This window comes from Pinus tabuliformis, chromosome 3_2, assembly GCF_031772625.1.
Source record: "Pinus tabuliformis cultivar Carrire ecotype Pingquan chromosome 3_2, CPIR1, whole genome shotgun sequence".
In the NCBI taxonomy this organism is placed as follows: Eukaryota; Viridiplantae; Streptophyta; class Pinopsida; order Pinales; family Pinaceae; genus Pinus; species Pinus tabuliformis.
This window is the reverse complement of record NC_142302.1, coordinates 290,492,801-290,510,488: the sequence shown is the minus strand read 5'-3', so window position 1 is coordinate 290,510,488 and position 17,688 is coordinate 290,492,801.

The following is a 17,688-nucleotide window of genomic DNA, read 5'->3' as shown; positions in this document are numbered from 1 at the left end:
TTTTTTAAATTGACAGAGAGAAGACGGCCTGTAGCTTCTTCAATATTATTTTTAGGGCCAAAGGTCAAAATAGTGACATGTGGAACTCCATACAAGTTCGCTCTACTGAACGATTTTATAATTAGGTCATCATGGGAGATTGGGCATAACTCTTTCTTGAAGAATCCAATCTCGATCAAACTTATTGGGTAAGTAAGAGGACTCAGAGGTCTACCATAGGATGAAATATAATAACTTAGAGATCTGAAATTAAAGAGTTACAATTGTTTCAAGATAGAGCACCTAAAAGGAAGAAAAAGGTGTGTATTTTGTTTTTAAAAACTACATAACTTTTGTTTGAAAAATCAGTTTGAAGTGATTCAAAGGGCCTAGTGAAGCATAGATATCATTGTTTGATTTCAAAATGACTTGAATAAAGAAAATAGAAACACCTAGTAAGCAACCAAAAATCTCTACTTGATCCAGGTGGATATTGGTGGCCACCCACCAACTCCACTTGGACCCCCACCATTACTTCTTTCATTTTCTCAGTTTCCTTAATTGTTGCACAGTTTACTATTTTTAGCATTTTTTTGGGTCCTAAACATCTAGAGCCGTTTTGAGGCCCTAAACGACATTTTTTTGGAAATCTATTGTTGGGTAGCAAAAGCCCTGCACAACGGTTAGGGGGCTCAAAGCCTCAATTTTTGGGTAAAGATAGGGGAAAGACTCTGATGAAAGTGCGAAGCGTAAATTATAATAGGTTGAGTCAAAGGGTAGTCTACCTGGAAAATAATGTAAATAAATGTAAATAGAGTCAACCCGCACAAGGATCACGGGCCAAGGAAAGGTATAAATAGAGTGAGGCTCTATGGGTAGAGATAGCTAAGTTTTGGATGGTTAATCTGGAATATGAAATGTAATGGGTTTTTGAAGAAGATAGTCTGAAAGCATCTGTAAGTCCGAGTCAAGGGTTGGGGTAGTAGATAGAGGCTCTACAGCTGTGTGCACAGACCCCTGCAACTGAGTGCACAGAGGCCTGGAAAGTTCGCAGCTGTGTGCACAGACCCCTGCAGCTGAGTGTGCAGGGCAGATCTGGATGTATCGAGGATAAGTGGAAATAAAGATAAGTTTCTTCTGAAAATTCTGTGTTCCTTCTGAGCTATTGCGAATCTGAATTTCATAATATCTGGTTAATTAATTTGCTTATTGTATGAATGTATGTAAATCTGGGTTCATTTTAAATGCGTGAATTGGTTCTGTTGGTTAAATGTTTGCTTAAAGACCCTATTGAACATATCTGACTTATAACCGCATCCTCCAATAGAATAGTGCACTAATAAGAAAGATATAATCAATCTAGATCTGTGCAAATACTGAGCAGCGTGCAGTTGTAGACCAATGCGCAAAACCTCCAGACCACATCTAGACATCCCTAGGGTGTGGAAACCTGGTTCCAGCACCCTCCCTTACTACCTCGGGTGAGACCTCAGTCTGCGCTCTGCGGGCTGTTTCCGAAAGGGCCGGTAGCTGTGGGATTTGTTTGGCTAAATAACTCTTCCAAACCTGAGTCAGGCCCATATAAGCCAACAAATGGTTCCATTGCCGGGATTGGGATCTACCTAAGGGGTGTCTCGTGTGGAACGTAGGGACTCTATAGAAAAGAACGTTCAAATATCAAAAGGATCAGGGACTGTAGTAGAGCAAGGGTAGCTATGGCGAACGCAATTTAGTTACCAGTATTCAAAGGAGCAGGAGGCGAAGACCCGGAACAATTTTGGTTTGTGCTAACATTAGTATGGAACGCGCAGCAAGTCGCAGATGATAATATCAAGAAAGCCATCTTAGTTAGCGCACTGCAAGACCGAGCGCTAACATGGTATATGAAGTATTCAAGCATCAACCCAATGGTGGGGATAGCAGACATTCATACTGAATTAAAAAGGAGTTTAGCCGGCCAAAGTCAGAAGCATAGTCGGTCATAGGATTCAAAGAGATCACAATGATGCCTGGTGAGACCCCACGGGATTTGGATCAGAGGTTGAAAAGCACTATTCGCAAGGCCAACATGACCCTGATAGATGCACAGCACCACGCTTGGTTTGTTGCATCATCAATGCCATATCTGAAGTCAGCTTTGTCACAACAAAAGATCTCAACCCAAGAGGAAGCATTGGAGGCAACAATTAGGCTGCATGAAGCCTCGGTACAGGACCCAGGGTTGGGAGTTCAGAAAATCCAAGTGCAAGTCCAAAATTTGTGTTTGGAAATACAGAAGTTAAAGCAAGAATAGACACCACGTTCAGAAGTCCGGGAGGAAGTATAGTGTATAAAGTGTAGGAGCCAGGGACACGATAAAGATCACTATCTGGTCTCGGTGAATTTTGTGCTCACAAGGGGACCGACACCATTGCGACCAGAGGCACAGGCAGGGCCGAGTGCGATCGCCCCACTCTGGTGTACAATCTGTCAGGTAGGAGGAAAGCACAACACTGATAACTGCCATCTATTGCCAAAATACAACCAGACACCCTAGCAGCTCTTTTGCAACTTTTGTAGATTGGTGGGTCACGAAGAAAGAGATTGTCATAGCTATTGAATGTTAATGGACCAAGAACCTACCTACAGAATGCAGACTGAGGTGCGAGGTCAGAATCCAGCCACGGCGTTTACGCACGGTGGGTTCCCATGATAGTGTCGAGGACGGGGCGGAATGGGACTAGGAAGGGGTTGCGGGCAGCTAATCTGTTACAACTGTGGAGGACCAGGACATTACACACAGGATTGTACCAATCCAACCCAAATATCATGTCCTTATTGTGAGCAATTCGATCATGAGCTACTAGATTGCCCCATGTTGATAGCACAGATTCGCTAAAAGAAGGCAGCGCCTCCTACAACAACGCAAAACGTGTAGATGATGAGATATGAACCACGTGACAACCAACCCACGTAAACATGGTATTGCAGGGTGGTGCAGCCACAGGAGCGGTCAATGGGGAGACCAATATGGAAGCTAGGGAAAGCTTCACAGGCATCTCTTCCCGAGGTAGTAGGGATTGGCCTGAGCCAGCTAGGGATCCCTCGATGTTGACTACCTTTTTAGAGACATGCATAAAAATGCTTCACGATAATAGTGCAGTTAAAGGGTTACAGGAAGTGACTAATAGATGGGGAGGGTGGGGTGAACCTCGCGCAGCCTGGAAATTAGGGAGACATGCATCGCGGACAGGTCAGGAGATGTAGTTAATGGCACAGATTGGCGACTACAAGATGGATCAGGTCATTCTCAACCTAGGTTCGGATGCAATTGTATTGCCTAAATAGACTTGGGAGCACATGGGTAAGCCTACACTACAATGGTCTCCTATCCAATTGCAGATGGCCAATCAGCAGAAGATCTTACCCATGGGAAGACTCCAAGGAATTACGGTAGATTTTGATGGCGCAAGTACTCGGATAGATTTTGAAGTTATCGAAATCATGGATGAAAATAGCCCATACGCTGCATTACTAGGAATAGACTAGGCCACTGACATGAATGGGGTTATTGACCTCAAACAGAGAAAGATGATATTTGAGAAGAAGTCGCTCCGTCTAGTCATTCTGCTAGATCCAACAAACGGACAGTGCTAAACAGAAACTGGGCGCAATGAAGAAAGGGACGATGCATTGGATTGTATCTACAAAATTTCTGTAAATAGGCCAAAGGAGGAGCAGAGACTCTGGCAGTGCTACGTCAGCTCATGCACCAGCGATTCAGATGAAGAGGACAAGCGATGGCGAAACAGGGTGAACGGGGTAACCACGTTACATTATAATATGATGACAAAATCCCTGTAGTGCGTTAAAGCTCAAAACCGTGAGCTGCCGATGTATGATGGGCTAACAGTAGTGGATGAATTCCTGGTTAAATTCAAAAACATGGTACCAGAGTACCAAAGGTTTGATGTACTAAAAAGGACATTACGCGCAACACCGGCGTGATGGTGGGATACCCATGAAGGAAACCTTCGAAGATTGGCGACGCTGCAGGCGCATGATGCAGATAAGATTTGGGAAGCCAGAGCTATGAATAACAGAGAAATACAATGGACGAGATGATTTGCACATGCACCTGACCAAATGGACCAAAGCTTATGGTGCGGAGCCTCAACCAGAATGGGTGCACTTATTTTATCATACCCTAGATGTCATTCCAAGGAACTAGTATACAGAAACAAAGCTTCAACATGGTACCGGAGAGTGCGATATCATGCGCGAAGGGTTTCTGTTGACATTTCTCTTTGAAGACCAATGGATGGATACCGTGGATGATGCATTATAGCTAGTAAAGACCGCCATATTTAGAACACCACCGCAACCAGAAGAAGTCATGCCATCAGACTGGTCGTGACAATTAAACCCGATCTTAGCATGTTACAATGTACAAGTAGAAGATGATGAGGATGACCCACGTAACATCAATATACCAAAATCCGAAGGGAGTCGTGAGGTGCATGACCCTAAGATGGAAGATCCAGACATCACGGCACCATCGAAAATAAAGCAAGTGAATATCGGAACAAAGGAAAAGCCGAAGTATGCTACACTTGGGGACTACTGGGACGATGCCATGGTGGAAAAGGTCTTTGAGTTTCTCCGAGAATACCGAGATTTATTCCCTACAAAAATTACAGAGCTGAAAGGGATTCTAGGAGTCCTAGGAATGATGAAGATAACTTTGAAGCTAGATGCGAAGCTAGTGAAGCAGTGACCCTACTGATTGAATCCAAAATACAAATCAAAGGTCTGCGAAAAATTAGACAAGACGTTGGCAACAGGAATTATTGAGCCAGTTGAGGAGTCGGATTGGGTAAGTCCTATGGTCGTGTAGGAGAAGAAACAGAAGCGTGAGATCAACATCTGTGTAGATCAATGGAAGCTTAACGATCTATTTCCAACACCCTTTACAGATGAGGTACTAGAAAATGTGGGTAGGCAGGAAACATACTCCTTCACAAACAGGTTCTCTGAGTACCATCAGATCAAGATCGCGCCAGAGGATCGGAGAAAGACAGCATTTGCTACCGAATGGGGTTGTTTTCAGTATACGGTAATGCCCTTTGAGATGAAGAATGCGCCAGAGATATTTTCTCGTATTGTGGTAGCCGCATTCAAGGAATTTATCCACAAGTTCTTAGAAGTCTACTTGGATGACTGGACCGTATTTGGCTTGGTTAAGAAACATGTCGCAAGCTTACGATTGATGTTGGATACCTACCGCTAGCACCAGATTGCACTCAACCTAAAGAAGTGTGTTTTGCTCGTCCCTTTCAGGAACTTGCCGGGCCGTGTGGTTTGTAAGCAAGGATTGATGGTGGATCCGACAAAGATCGTTGTCATACTAAATCTGCAAGCACCGTGAAGTGTAAAGCAGCTACGCCCAGATCACAGCTCCAATGGAACAGTTACTGAAGAAGGATGCTATGTGTTTCTGGAATGAGGAATGTAACAAAAGCCTAGAAACGCTTAAGGAAAAGATGGCATCTGCCCCTATCTTGATCCTTCCAAAGTGGGACATTGAATTTCATGTACATGTTGACGCGTCATGTATCGTATTAGGTACGGTACTCACTCAAGAAGGAACGGAGGGAATTGATCACCCGATTGTGTTCGCAAGTCACAGGTTGTCCAAAGCAGAAAAGAATTACTCTACTACTGAGCGAGAGGGATTGGCGATGGTATACGTGCTCCAAAAGTTCTGTCACTATTTGCTCGGAAGACATTTTAAGATGTATATTGATCACTCTGTGCTCAAGTACCTAGTGAATAAGCCTATGTTGGGGGGCTGCATGTGTCAATGGTTGTTGTTGTTTTAAGAATATGACTTTGAGGTTGTTGTAAAGCTGGGACGTCTGAATGTAGGTCTGGATCACCTGTCCCGAATTGAGACCAGTGAAGAACTAATAAATCTAGAGGAGGGACTCCCGGATGCCAAGTTATATGCTATGCGCATTGCAAATGGCCACTTTGAAGATATAATCCACTTTTTAACTACGTGCACTGCGCCACAGGGATATTCGGTCCAGAAAATGAAAGAATTGGTGATAAGCGCAACAGATTTTACCGTAATTGCAAGCCACCTCTACAAGATGGGCAACGACGAAATATTGCACAAATATGTACCAGAATTTCAGCGCGGATAGATCCTAGCCGAAAGCACATGGAGGGGTTGTTGGTGGACATTATGTGGGCCACGCCACAACCCAGAAGATTCTTCGCGCCAGATTATGGTGGCCCACTCTACATCAAGATTCGAAAGCATACTATCGTGCCTACGATGCATGTCAACGGACGGGAAAACCATCGCGGAGGGATGAAATGCCACTTTAGCCATAGATGACGTTACAACCATTTGAGAAATGGGCAATCGACTTCGTCAGGCCTATTGAACCATGAGGAAATATGGGCGCGTGTTATATCATCACTGCGACTGAGTCTTTGACCCGATGGGAAGAGGCACAGCCGGTTAAGGATTGCACAGCTGCGACAGCAGCAAAATTATTGTTCGAGAACGTACTGACCAGGTTTGGATGTCCCAAAATTCTCATGAGTGATAGGGGACACATTTTCTGAATGAAATGATCAGCGCACTCACTAAGGAATTCTAGATATATCACCAACAAAGTACGCCCTACCATCCGCAAGCAAATGGGACCGTTGAGGCATTCAACAAAATTTTGGAGACCGCGTTGACTAAGGTATGTAATGCGCAACGAAATGACTGGGACTTGTGCATCCCTACTGTGCTATGGGCATATCGAACTACGTGCAAGAAGCTGACAGGCCAGACACCATTTCGCTTAGTCTATGGCAAGGAGACCATTATGCCTATGGAATATCTTGTGCCTAGTTTGAGGATCATGACAATCACAGGTATGGCAGACCATGGGGCATTGGAAGAGAGGCTCGCACAGCTAGAACAATTGGAGGAGGAATGGTTTCTGGCTAGATTCCATCAGCAGGTACAAAAACAGCGCGAGAAAGCGTGGCACAAATTCCATAGCAAGGTGTGCACCTTTAAGGAGAATGATCTAGTATTGCTTTATGACAGTAAGTTTGAAAAATTCCCAGGTAAACTCTGCATGCACTAGTTGGGACCCTATGTCGTCAACGAAGTTACCGATGGGGGTGCAGTTCAGCTGGCTAAACTCAATGGAGACACCTTCCCAGGAAGAGTGAATAGCAGTCGCCTAAAGCTCTACACAGGTGGGCCGATCGCCTGACTAGCCGTAAAGAAGATAGTCTCACCGCTCCACCTAGTTGAAAGAGAGTGGGGGACAATAAAGCAACCTAGGGGACAGATGCGTGAGTACCACAGTGCACGTACATTTGACCAAACACAAGGGTCACAGTTGCATGAGAAGAATCACACGGATGCACTGATAAAAGGAATTATGGCCGTTAATATCACTATTCATGACAAGATGTCTGCATTATGGCAAAAGGGAGCAGGTGGCGGGCAATTAAGAGAAACAATACGAGCCAGATATGGAATGAACGGCAAACGAGAAGTTTACACGAGCTGGAACGGGCAACAATCAGTGCATTTGAAATTCGCATGGCTTATAAATCACTGAGGGGACTCCACTAGGTGGCCTACACTCTGGAAACACATATGGAGTTGTTTCTTATCTCTGCACAAGGCATGCACTCGAAGATAGTGATCTGGCCGATGGACAAGCAGGACTCTCTAAGGAGTATGGGGTTGACAGTTGCGGGCATCCCGCAAGCTAAAGCATCACCAGTAGGGGATGTACAGGGAAAAAGGGAACACGAAGCAGAATTGGTCTGGATGTCATCACCTCCCCCAAGGGCAGACCAGCACACTACAACAAAACAACGAAAGGATGGACATATGGTGACCACGGGTAGATATGCAGTTAATAAGTAGTCTTTGATGTCCCTCGAAGATTGGGATCTTGCGGACAGCAGCCAGGGTCTTGCAAATTGCAACGCAAGCTGCAGCAGACGGTGCAAAGAGAAGATACGAAGGTCGGAAATGGCTACAGTGGTACCATAAGGTCCCGTATGTGGCTCTCCCACTCATGCTAAAATCCTATGAGAAGGTGTTCTGTGTTAATCGAGCAGAGCAGAATAAGAATCATCGATTGTAAGACAGGGTAAAAACACTGAAGCAGGAGCCGGACGAAGCATTGCAGGATACAATGAAGGAGCAGCAGGACAACGAGCGTCACTCAAAGGGATGCGAACCATGAAGCCAAGGTAGAGCATCTAGCCGCGCCGACGAGTGACTCAGGACGAATCACGATAATTGTGTTGGGGGACTGTTGGGTAGTGGAAGCCCTGCGCAATGGTTAGGGGGCTCGGAGCCCAAAGTTTTGGGTAAAGATAGGGGAAAGACTCTAATGAAAGTGTGGAGCACGAATTATAATAGGTTGAGTCAAAGGGTAGTTCGCCCAGAAAATAATGTAAAGAAATGTAAATAGAGTCAACCCGCGTAGGGATCGCGGGCCAAGGAAGGGTACAAATAAAGCGAGGCTCTATGGGTAGAAATAGCTAAGTTTTGGATGGTTAATCTGGAATATGAAATATAATGGGTTTTTGAAGAAGATAGTCTGAAAGTGTCTATAAGTCCGAGTCGAGGGTTGGGGTAGTAGATAGAGGCTCTGCAGCTGTGTGCACAGAGGCCTAGAAAGTCCACAGTTGTGTGCGCAGAGGCCTGGAAAGTCCACAGTTGTGTGCACACACCCCTACAACTGAGTGCGCAGGGCGGATCTGGATGTATTGAGGATAAGTGGAAATAAAGATAAGTTTCTTCTGAAAATTCTGTGTTCCTTCTGAGCTACTGCAAATCTGACTTTCATAATATCTAGTTAATTAATTTTCTTATCATATGAATGTATGTAAATCTGGGTTCATTTTAAATGCGTGAATCGGTTGCGTTGGTTAAATGTTTGCTTAAATACCCTGTTGAACATTTCTGACTTATAACCGCATCCTCCAATAGAATAGTGCACTAATAAGAAAGATATAATGAATCTGGATCTGCGTGAATACCGAGCAATGCGGAGCTATGGACCAGTGCGTGAAACCTCCAGAACACATCTAGACATCCTTAGGGTGTGGAAACCTGGTTCCAGTACCCTCCCCTGCTACCTCGGGTGAGACCTCAGTCTACACTCTGCGGGCTATTGCCGAAAGGGCTGGTAGCTGCGGGATTTGTTTGGCTAAATAACTCTTCCAAACCTAGGTTAGGCCCATATAAGCCAACATCTACCACTAATGATTTTCAATCTAAATTTTTCTTTTCCGTCGTAGTCCTCGGAGAGATATTTCCAACGGGTTATCATGCACATCAAACGGAGATAATATTACCAAGTCACGACCCCGGGAAGTTGGTTGTCCAACTCACCCCAACAGGGCCCATAAACTCTTGGTGTTACATCTCCTCGGGTTAGGGTTTCGGTTTTTTAGGGTTTCCTCTTATTGTTAAATAAAAAAATGCCCTTGATCCTCATTGTAGTTCAGTTCAGAGACATGTAGATGCCACGTCTCTTCTCAGAGATAAGCTACCATTGCCCTAGCTGGTGTATTTCCATTTCTGTTTGTAAGCAGATTTCAGTACTTTACATTAATGAAATGAAGTATTATTTCCACTGCATCTCTATGCTTATGGTTATCTCTATAATTTGTTGTGTTCCTATTTAAATCCAGATCAGTAATATAAGAGTGGTCTACTTTTTTTTCTCTATTTTTCTTTGCACGTCCCCAACGAGGTCGGGATATAAGGAGTTAGTGCTTGAACTGGTCGAACCTTTGCAAGACTAGCCTCGCAAATCCTGACAGCCTCCCATGGTGGATGAAAAGAGAGATGGGGGGGCAGGATGTCCTTTCAAAATCTTGCTCGAAGAAGCCCTCTAGCAACAAAGGAACGCGATGATGGATAGCTTTGTCCAAATCCTTCAGCGACTACCCAAGGGTGACGCATCGGCTTCCAACAGCTACTCTGGAAATGCCACACCGTTTAAGGTACAAGTTAATTTTGAAATCCTGATATTCAAGGGTTAGATAGATGCAGATGTCGTCGATAAATGGTTAAATCTACTAGAGGGTTATTTTTCTGTTCATGATTTTTCCAGTCAAGAAAACATTATTTTTGCTCTTCTCAAAGCATCCCCCCACGTCAAGGACTAGTGGGAAACCTACTGCGAGCAAAAGGATGAAAGTACAGACTCACTATTTTCAACCACACCCACTTGGAATTCATTCTGGGATGCCATCAAGGAGCAGTACTACCCTGTCGGAAGCTATAAGGATCAATACATAAAGTGGACCACGCTGCAGTAGGGAAGGGACCAAGACGTGCCAGAGTTTACCAATATTTTCCATACCCTTCGCACAAAGTTGGGTATCAAGGATTCTAAGCAGCATTTAGTACTCAAATACCATGGCTACATGCACAAGTACATCCAGGAAGAGATATAATTCTTAAACATCTCCTCGCTCAGCACGGCATACTGATATGTCGTCAAGGTCGAGCAAAAGTTTAAACAGAAATGGAAATACACCAGCTAGGGAGATGTTAGCTTATCTCTGAGAAGAGATGTGGCAGCTACATGCCTCTGAATTAAACTACAATGAGGATCAAGGGCATTTTTATTATTGAACAATAAGAGTAAACCCTAAACAACCAAAACCCTAACCCGAGGGGATGTAACAACAAGAGTTTATGGGCCCTGTTGGGTTGAGTTGGACAACCAACTTCCCAGGGTCGTGACTTGGTCATATTATCTCCGTTTGACGCGCATGATAGCTCGTTGGAAAGATCTCTCCGAGGACTACAACAAAAATTAAGATTTTGGAGAGAAAATTGATGGCGGTAGATTTCCAAAAAAACTTCATTTAGGGCCTCAAAACGGCTCCAGAAGTTTAGGACCCAAAAAACTGACTGCTAAAAATAGTAAATTGTGCTACAATTAAGGAAACTGAAAAACTAAAAGAAGCAATGGTGGGGGTCCAAGTGGAATTGGCGGGTGGCCACCAATATCCACCTGGATCACTACTATGGAAAATGAAGAAGAAGAAGAAATACAACATGATATATCAACATTATGAGACCAAGTGCAACGAATTTCGCTCTCATAAAGACTAACCAAAAATGAAATGGAAGCTATGATGGATGGTTTGAAGAATAGCTTAAAATCATACATGGAAGGTTTGAATAATGGCATGAAATCTAATATGGATGGCATAAAAGCTAATATGGATGGCATAAAAGCTAATATGGATGGTATAGAAGAAAAAATTAAAGCCAACATGGAAGATTTGAAGAATGGTTTAAAAGCAAACATGGAAGGTTTGAAGGAAGATTTGACAAAGTTTCTACAAGAAATTATTCCTAATGGTGAAAAGGTATTAGATAAAACACATGATGAGAACAAAAGAAATGTTAATCATGATTTCATAGACTCTAACATTAGATTGAAGACCCACCATATTCGAAATATCAATATGAGAAATTTTGATGCCAAGGATCTAGTAATATGGACTCTACAAATGGAGTAATATGTTGATCTTCATAATGTGCAACACACAAAAAAGGTACGCATTGCAGCTTTATATTTAGAATCAAATCGGTTTGTATGGTATCGATGGATTTGTTCTCATAAACCACTTGTCACTTGGTCAATTTTTATGGAGGAAATGGTAGCACATTATGAAGGTACAAAGAGAAACACCTTCTTTAGTCAATTGATAAATCTCAAACAAAAGGGTTCAATGGTCGAGCACATTGAGGACTTCCAAAAATTGAAATTAAGGGTGAATGATATTCCAGAGGAGCATAGGATTGATGTGCTCATAGGGACTTTAAAGGATAACATCCAACATGAGGTTCACCTTTGGGAACCTGATTCATTGGAGATGGCATTTAGGTTGGCAAGAAAAATTGAAAGAAAAATTATGGCAACAAGGAAGCCTACCACTCATGACTATAAAGATGGAAGTGTTGTTTCTCCTAGCCTTTCACAACCTACAAGGTTGGCACCAAAACAATTAGAAGAAAAAAGAGCAAAAGAGCTTTGTTACAATTGTGATAGAAAATACACTAAAGGTCATAAGTGTGCTGAGAATAAATTATGTTAAATATATTGTTAAGAGGAGGAAGAAAAGGAACAAGAAATGTCAAAAGAAGAGGATATACACCAGGAAACAACTCGAGAGAAAGAAGAAATTAATCTGACCATAACTTGTAATGCAATGGCAAGAATTAAGACTCCTTAAACTCTCAAGGTAGAAGGACATATCAAGAAGAAAAATATAATAGTGTTGATTGATTCAGGTAATACCCATAATTTTATTCATTATAAGATAGCCAAGGAATTGAATTCATTCCTATATCTAGCACCAGAGTGTCAAGTGATGGTTGCAAATGGAGGAACCATAAATTTCTCTGGAAAGTGCTATAATATCAAGCTATCCATGGGAGAATATTTATTTAATATTCCAATGCTTTCCATTCCAATGGGTGGTGTTGATGTTGTACTAGGAGTCCAATGGCTAAAAATCTTTGGGTATGATAGCTTTCAATTTTCAAGGACTTTTCTTGACATTTTTTGGGGAAGGAAAGGAAATTTGAATTAAGGGGTATTGCAGGGAAAACGAGAAACAAAAATAGCTCTAATGGAATGAAAAAGATTCTAAAGAAAGAAAAATGGGGCGTAATTGCACAATTATGTTCACTAGAGGTTCCCACATCGAAATCATATATTTCTCCAGATATCCAAAAACTCTTAGACAATCATTCCAAGCTATTTGAGACTCCCAAAGGCCTCACACCTATTCGCTATCATGATCATCCTATCCATTTATTCCAGGAAGTGTTCCTCCAAACATCAGACCTTACAGATATCCCTATGCCCAAAAGAGTGAAATTGAACATATGGTTGCAGAAATGCTAGAGGCTGGTATAATTCAACCTACTCAAAGTTATTTCTCCACTCTAATATTGGTGCTCAAGAAGGATGGATCATGGCACATGTGTCTAGATTATAGGAAGCTAGACAAGCTCACTATTAAAGATAAATTTCCCATTCTTGTCATTGATGAATTATTGGATGAATTACATGGAGCAATTTACTTCACCATGTTGGATCCTCATTCAGGATATCATCAAATCAGAATAAAGACTAAAGACATTTGGAAAACAACATTTAGAACTCATGAGGGTCATTATGAATTTTTGGTCATGCCTTTTGGCCTTACAACATTACTAAAGAAAGATGCATTTTCTTGGACTCCAGAAGTAACTAAGGCCTTTGAACATCTTAAAGAGGCAATGTGCCAAACACTGGTCTTAGATACGCCAGACATCACAAAAACCTTTATTGTGGAATGTGAGGCCTCAAGAAATGGAATTGGTATTATTTTAATCCAAGAAGGAAGACCCATTTATTTTGAAAGTCATCCAATCAAAGGAAAGTATTTACACAAAGCTATTTATGAGAAGGAAATGTTGGCAATACTACATGCACTTAAGAAATGGTGACCTTACCTAATGGGAAGACACTTCAATGTAAAAATGGATCATGATAGTCTTAAATACTTCTTAGAACAAATATTATGTTTAGAAGAGTAGCAAAAATGGGTCACAAAGATATTGGGTTATGACTTTGAAATCATCTACAAAAAAAGGGAAGCAGAATGTTTTTGCAGATGCACTCTCAAAAAAGGATGAGGATGTGGAAGCATTTCTTTGTGCCATTTCTATTATCCAACCATAATGGATAAGCGAAGCAATGGATGAATTGAAGAATGATGAAGGAGTGTGGGAACTCATTTAAAATTTGCAGCAAGATCCCAATACATCTGATACATTTAACTGGAAAAATGATTCAATATGGTACAAAGATCGCTTATACCTTTGTAAGAATTCCCAACTTAAACAAAATATTCTTCTATAATTGCAAACTTCTCCCGTGGGAGGGCACTCAGGATTTTTAGAAGCTTGCCATGGGGTTAAGAAGGAATGTTTTTTGGGATGGCCTTAAATCTAATATTCAAAATTCTGTGGCAGAATGTTTAGTTTTCCAAAAAAATAAAGTTGACACAATTAAGACCCCAAGTATGTTACAACCTTTATAGATTCCAAGTCAACATTGGGAGGATGTTTCAATGGATTTTATCACAGGGTTACCCAAGTCCAAAGGAAAGAGTGTCATCATGGTGGTAGTTGGTAGACTTACCAAGTATGCACACTTTTCTGCATTATCTCATCCATTTAAATCCAGTATATTTGTTACTGCATTTATGGAAAAAAATTATTCGCTACATGGAAATCCAAATATTATTGTAAGCAACAAAGATCCCATCTTCACTGGATATTTTGAGACGGAATTATTTTCTTGTCTGGGTACTTAGTTAGCTCATAACTCATCTTATTATCGTGAATCTTATGGCAAAACTGAGATATTGAACAAATTTTTGGAAGGATATCTTTGTTGCTTTGTATCTGATAAATAGACACAATGGGTCAAGTGGTTACCTCTGGCTGAATGGTGGTATAACAGTTCCTTCCATACTGCGGTAAAAATTACCCCATTTATGGCACTTTATGGATATGATCCACCATTCATCACATCATCTTTAAGAGAAAATGCTAAGGTTCAAGCAGTGGAAGATCACATCGAGCATCAACAAGTTCTCCAACTCTTAAAGGATAACCTCACTTTGGCACAGAATAGAATGAAACAACAGGCAGATCAACATCACAATGAAATTTATTTTGATGTAGGTGACTAGGTATTCCTATGGCTACATCCATACAAACAAATGTCCCTCAAGCAAGCTAAGAAGGATAACAAATTATCACCAAAGTATCGTATAAGGTGTTGCAAAAGATTGGTACTATGGCATACAAATTGGAGCTTCCTACATCTTCCTGAGTGCACCTAGTTTTCCATGTTTCGTGCTTAAACAAGGTTATAGATGAAATGCTCCTAGTTCAAATAATATTTCCAGAACTTGGCGAGGAAGGAAAAATCATATTAGAACCTGGAGAAGTCACAGAAACAAGAAATTGAAAGCTATGAAATCGATCAATTTCATAGTATCTCATCAAGTGGATGAACTTACCTGTCGAATATTCTACATGGAAGGATGAGAATGTTATATAGAAGCATCCATAACTACTCAATCATTGAGGACAACACTTTTTTGAAGGAGAGGGGCATGTTAGGTACCTATAATACTAATGTATTTCCTCATTGTTATTGTTCATGTAACCCCTTACCATTATTTTTGTGCCAATTTTGTCCCCATATTGTTATTATTGTTCCCCATAGAAGCTCGCTATTATTACTGTTGTTCCCTTACATTATTATTGTTATGTTGGCTTTGATTATACTATGACCCCTTATACTCCTATATATAGAAAGGAGGTTTTGTCATTTGAATCATCCAAGAATTGTTCATTTATGTAATGTAAAGGAGGGTTCCCCCTCGAAGAGGATAATTTTTAAGTCATTGATCTATCTATTGGTGAGCTGGTTGCATAACATGGCTCTGATGGGGCCAATTTTGGAATAAACAAGTCGACAAAATTTGCAAGAATTTTAGAAATTTTAGCAAAGTTGTGCCTACAAAGGTGGAGGAAAAAAAAACACAGAGAGATTAGTTTGTAGATTTTTCATAGTAGGAGTAGTGTATGTAATTGACAAAAAAGGGAGAACCACATGTGAAGGAGCACCATGCTAAATGAATGGGCTAGAATGGTTCAGTTTGACTATATCTTTGAGCTATTTTTTTATTTGGTCAAGAATAGGAATTGTATTTTATCTTCCCACCATAATTCCTATGGTAATTATATTCCCAAGTTTTTCGCATGCTATCAAATTTGCCTTGGGACTATGTAACTATGTATAAATATGTGGAAATCAAAGGGATTCATGTTAGATTTTTTCGGTCGGTTCGTTGTTTGTTCTTACTTAGTTATTTGTTAACTTTTTGCTACTATAATACTATAATGTTGTGATAATTAGGTTGGTGAGATGAGTCAATTTGAGATGGTGATGTTGTAACCTTGACCCTAGTGCTTATTATGATATTAATGGAATATAGTTGAAGATTGATTCGTCCCCATTGCCTGAGTTTTAAGAAATGATTGGATAATGTATTTGCTATGTCTATTTTTAGTAGTTTGTAGCTCGTCCTCAAGTATGTTACAAAACATTGAATAACTAAGGAAACCCCTTTTAAAAATTTTGTGACACTTTATGCTTGTTCTGAGTATTTACAACCTAATTTAGCATACGAATCATGAGCTAAGCATTGTAGTATGTTTTCACACATTTCATTTCAGTTCCCTTCACCATTACAGAAGGTTGGTTCCTATAGTCCCCATAGGTTCCTTGTGGGAGACTAAAATTTTTTATAAGTGATGCCAAAAGGGCTAGTATCTAGTGCAGTTTTGTTGGTTTCACTTCATGCATTAACAAAATTCAAACTCTCCAGAGTGGAAACAAATGTTTTTGTTGCTAGAACTGGGGTTCATTTTTGAAGGGAATGTAGAATCCAACCGAGGAAATATTTCAGTGGATTTAAGAGAAGCGACAGGAATTTATTCCCAATGAGATCAGAGGTTTATAAATGGGCATTGATGAAGGGCCAAAAGGGTATGGTTTTACTAAATTCTATGAATGCCAAGTTCTGACAATTTTTGGCAGAGATGATACAAAAGTTCAATGGCTATAAGAGAAACTAGTGACCTATAGAGCCAAAGTGGTGGACTCCTGAGTTAGTCCAGCAATTGAATTTTGTTCACCGTAAGGTTTCTTGTGCCATATGTTATTGGTTTGAGATTGTCTTAGGAGGGTACATTACGTAGTTGTCTATTGAATCCGTAGTATCTTATAGTGTTGTTGAAAGCAAGTTTTTGAAGGGACCATGTGGGATATATATAAAATCATTTCCCATTTCCATTAAGATGTTCTTATATGATAAGGGTGTTTTGACGATGGAATCTAACAGAATTAGCAGCTAATTCCCTTGTGCATAAAGGCTAAGTTTGGGGATGAACACGGGATATTTTGAGGAAACAATGTTAGGATACAGAATTAGAAGGACAAAGAGAGTGAAAGAGATTTTGAGAACTCCTAATGGATTGCTAGAAGGTATGCCAAGGAAGCCAAGGAAAAAAATGCATGGTAAGAAATGATGACATATTTCAAGAGTGGAGTCTTGTGTAGTGGACGAAGGTTTTGAGGCTGAAGTTAGAGAGGAGAGAGATCATCATTGGTACCTAAAGTTGATCAAAGTCCAGTGAAGGAGATGAAGAGAGGTCATAGGATAAGAAAGAGTAGGATATATTAGAGAATCCTTGCGAAAGTGTTGATTGGTATACCACACAAAAAAGGAGAGGATGGAGGACCTTCAAAGAATAGCTCGAGAATAGTAGAATGTGTGCATCACAGTAAGCCTACTCGATATATTCCCTATGTCGAATGCATAACCCCGCTCACATCAATTAATCAAGAGGTAAGTTCCCCAAGTAATGTTTTTAGTACCTTATTTATTAAGGAAAGTGAAAGTAGTTAGAATAGTTATAGGAGTGAGTCTAGTTAGTTTAAGGGAAGTGGACCACATATTTCTCCATTCAAGTATGTTGCATAGAGTGCACAAGAGAGAAAAATGAACATACTTATAAAT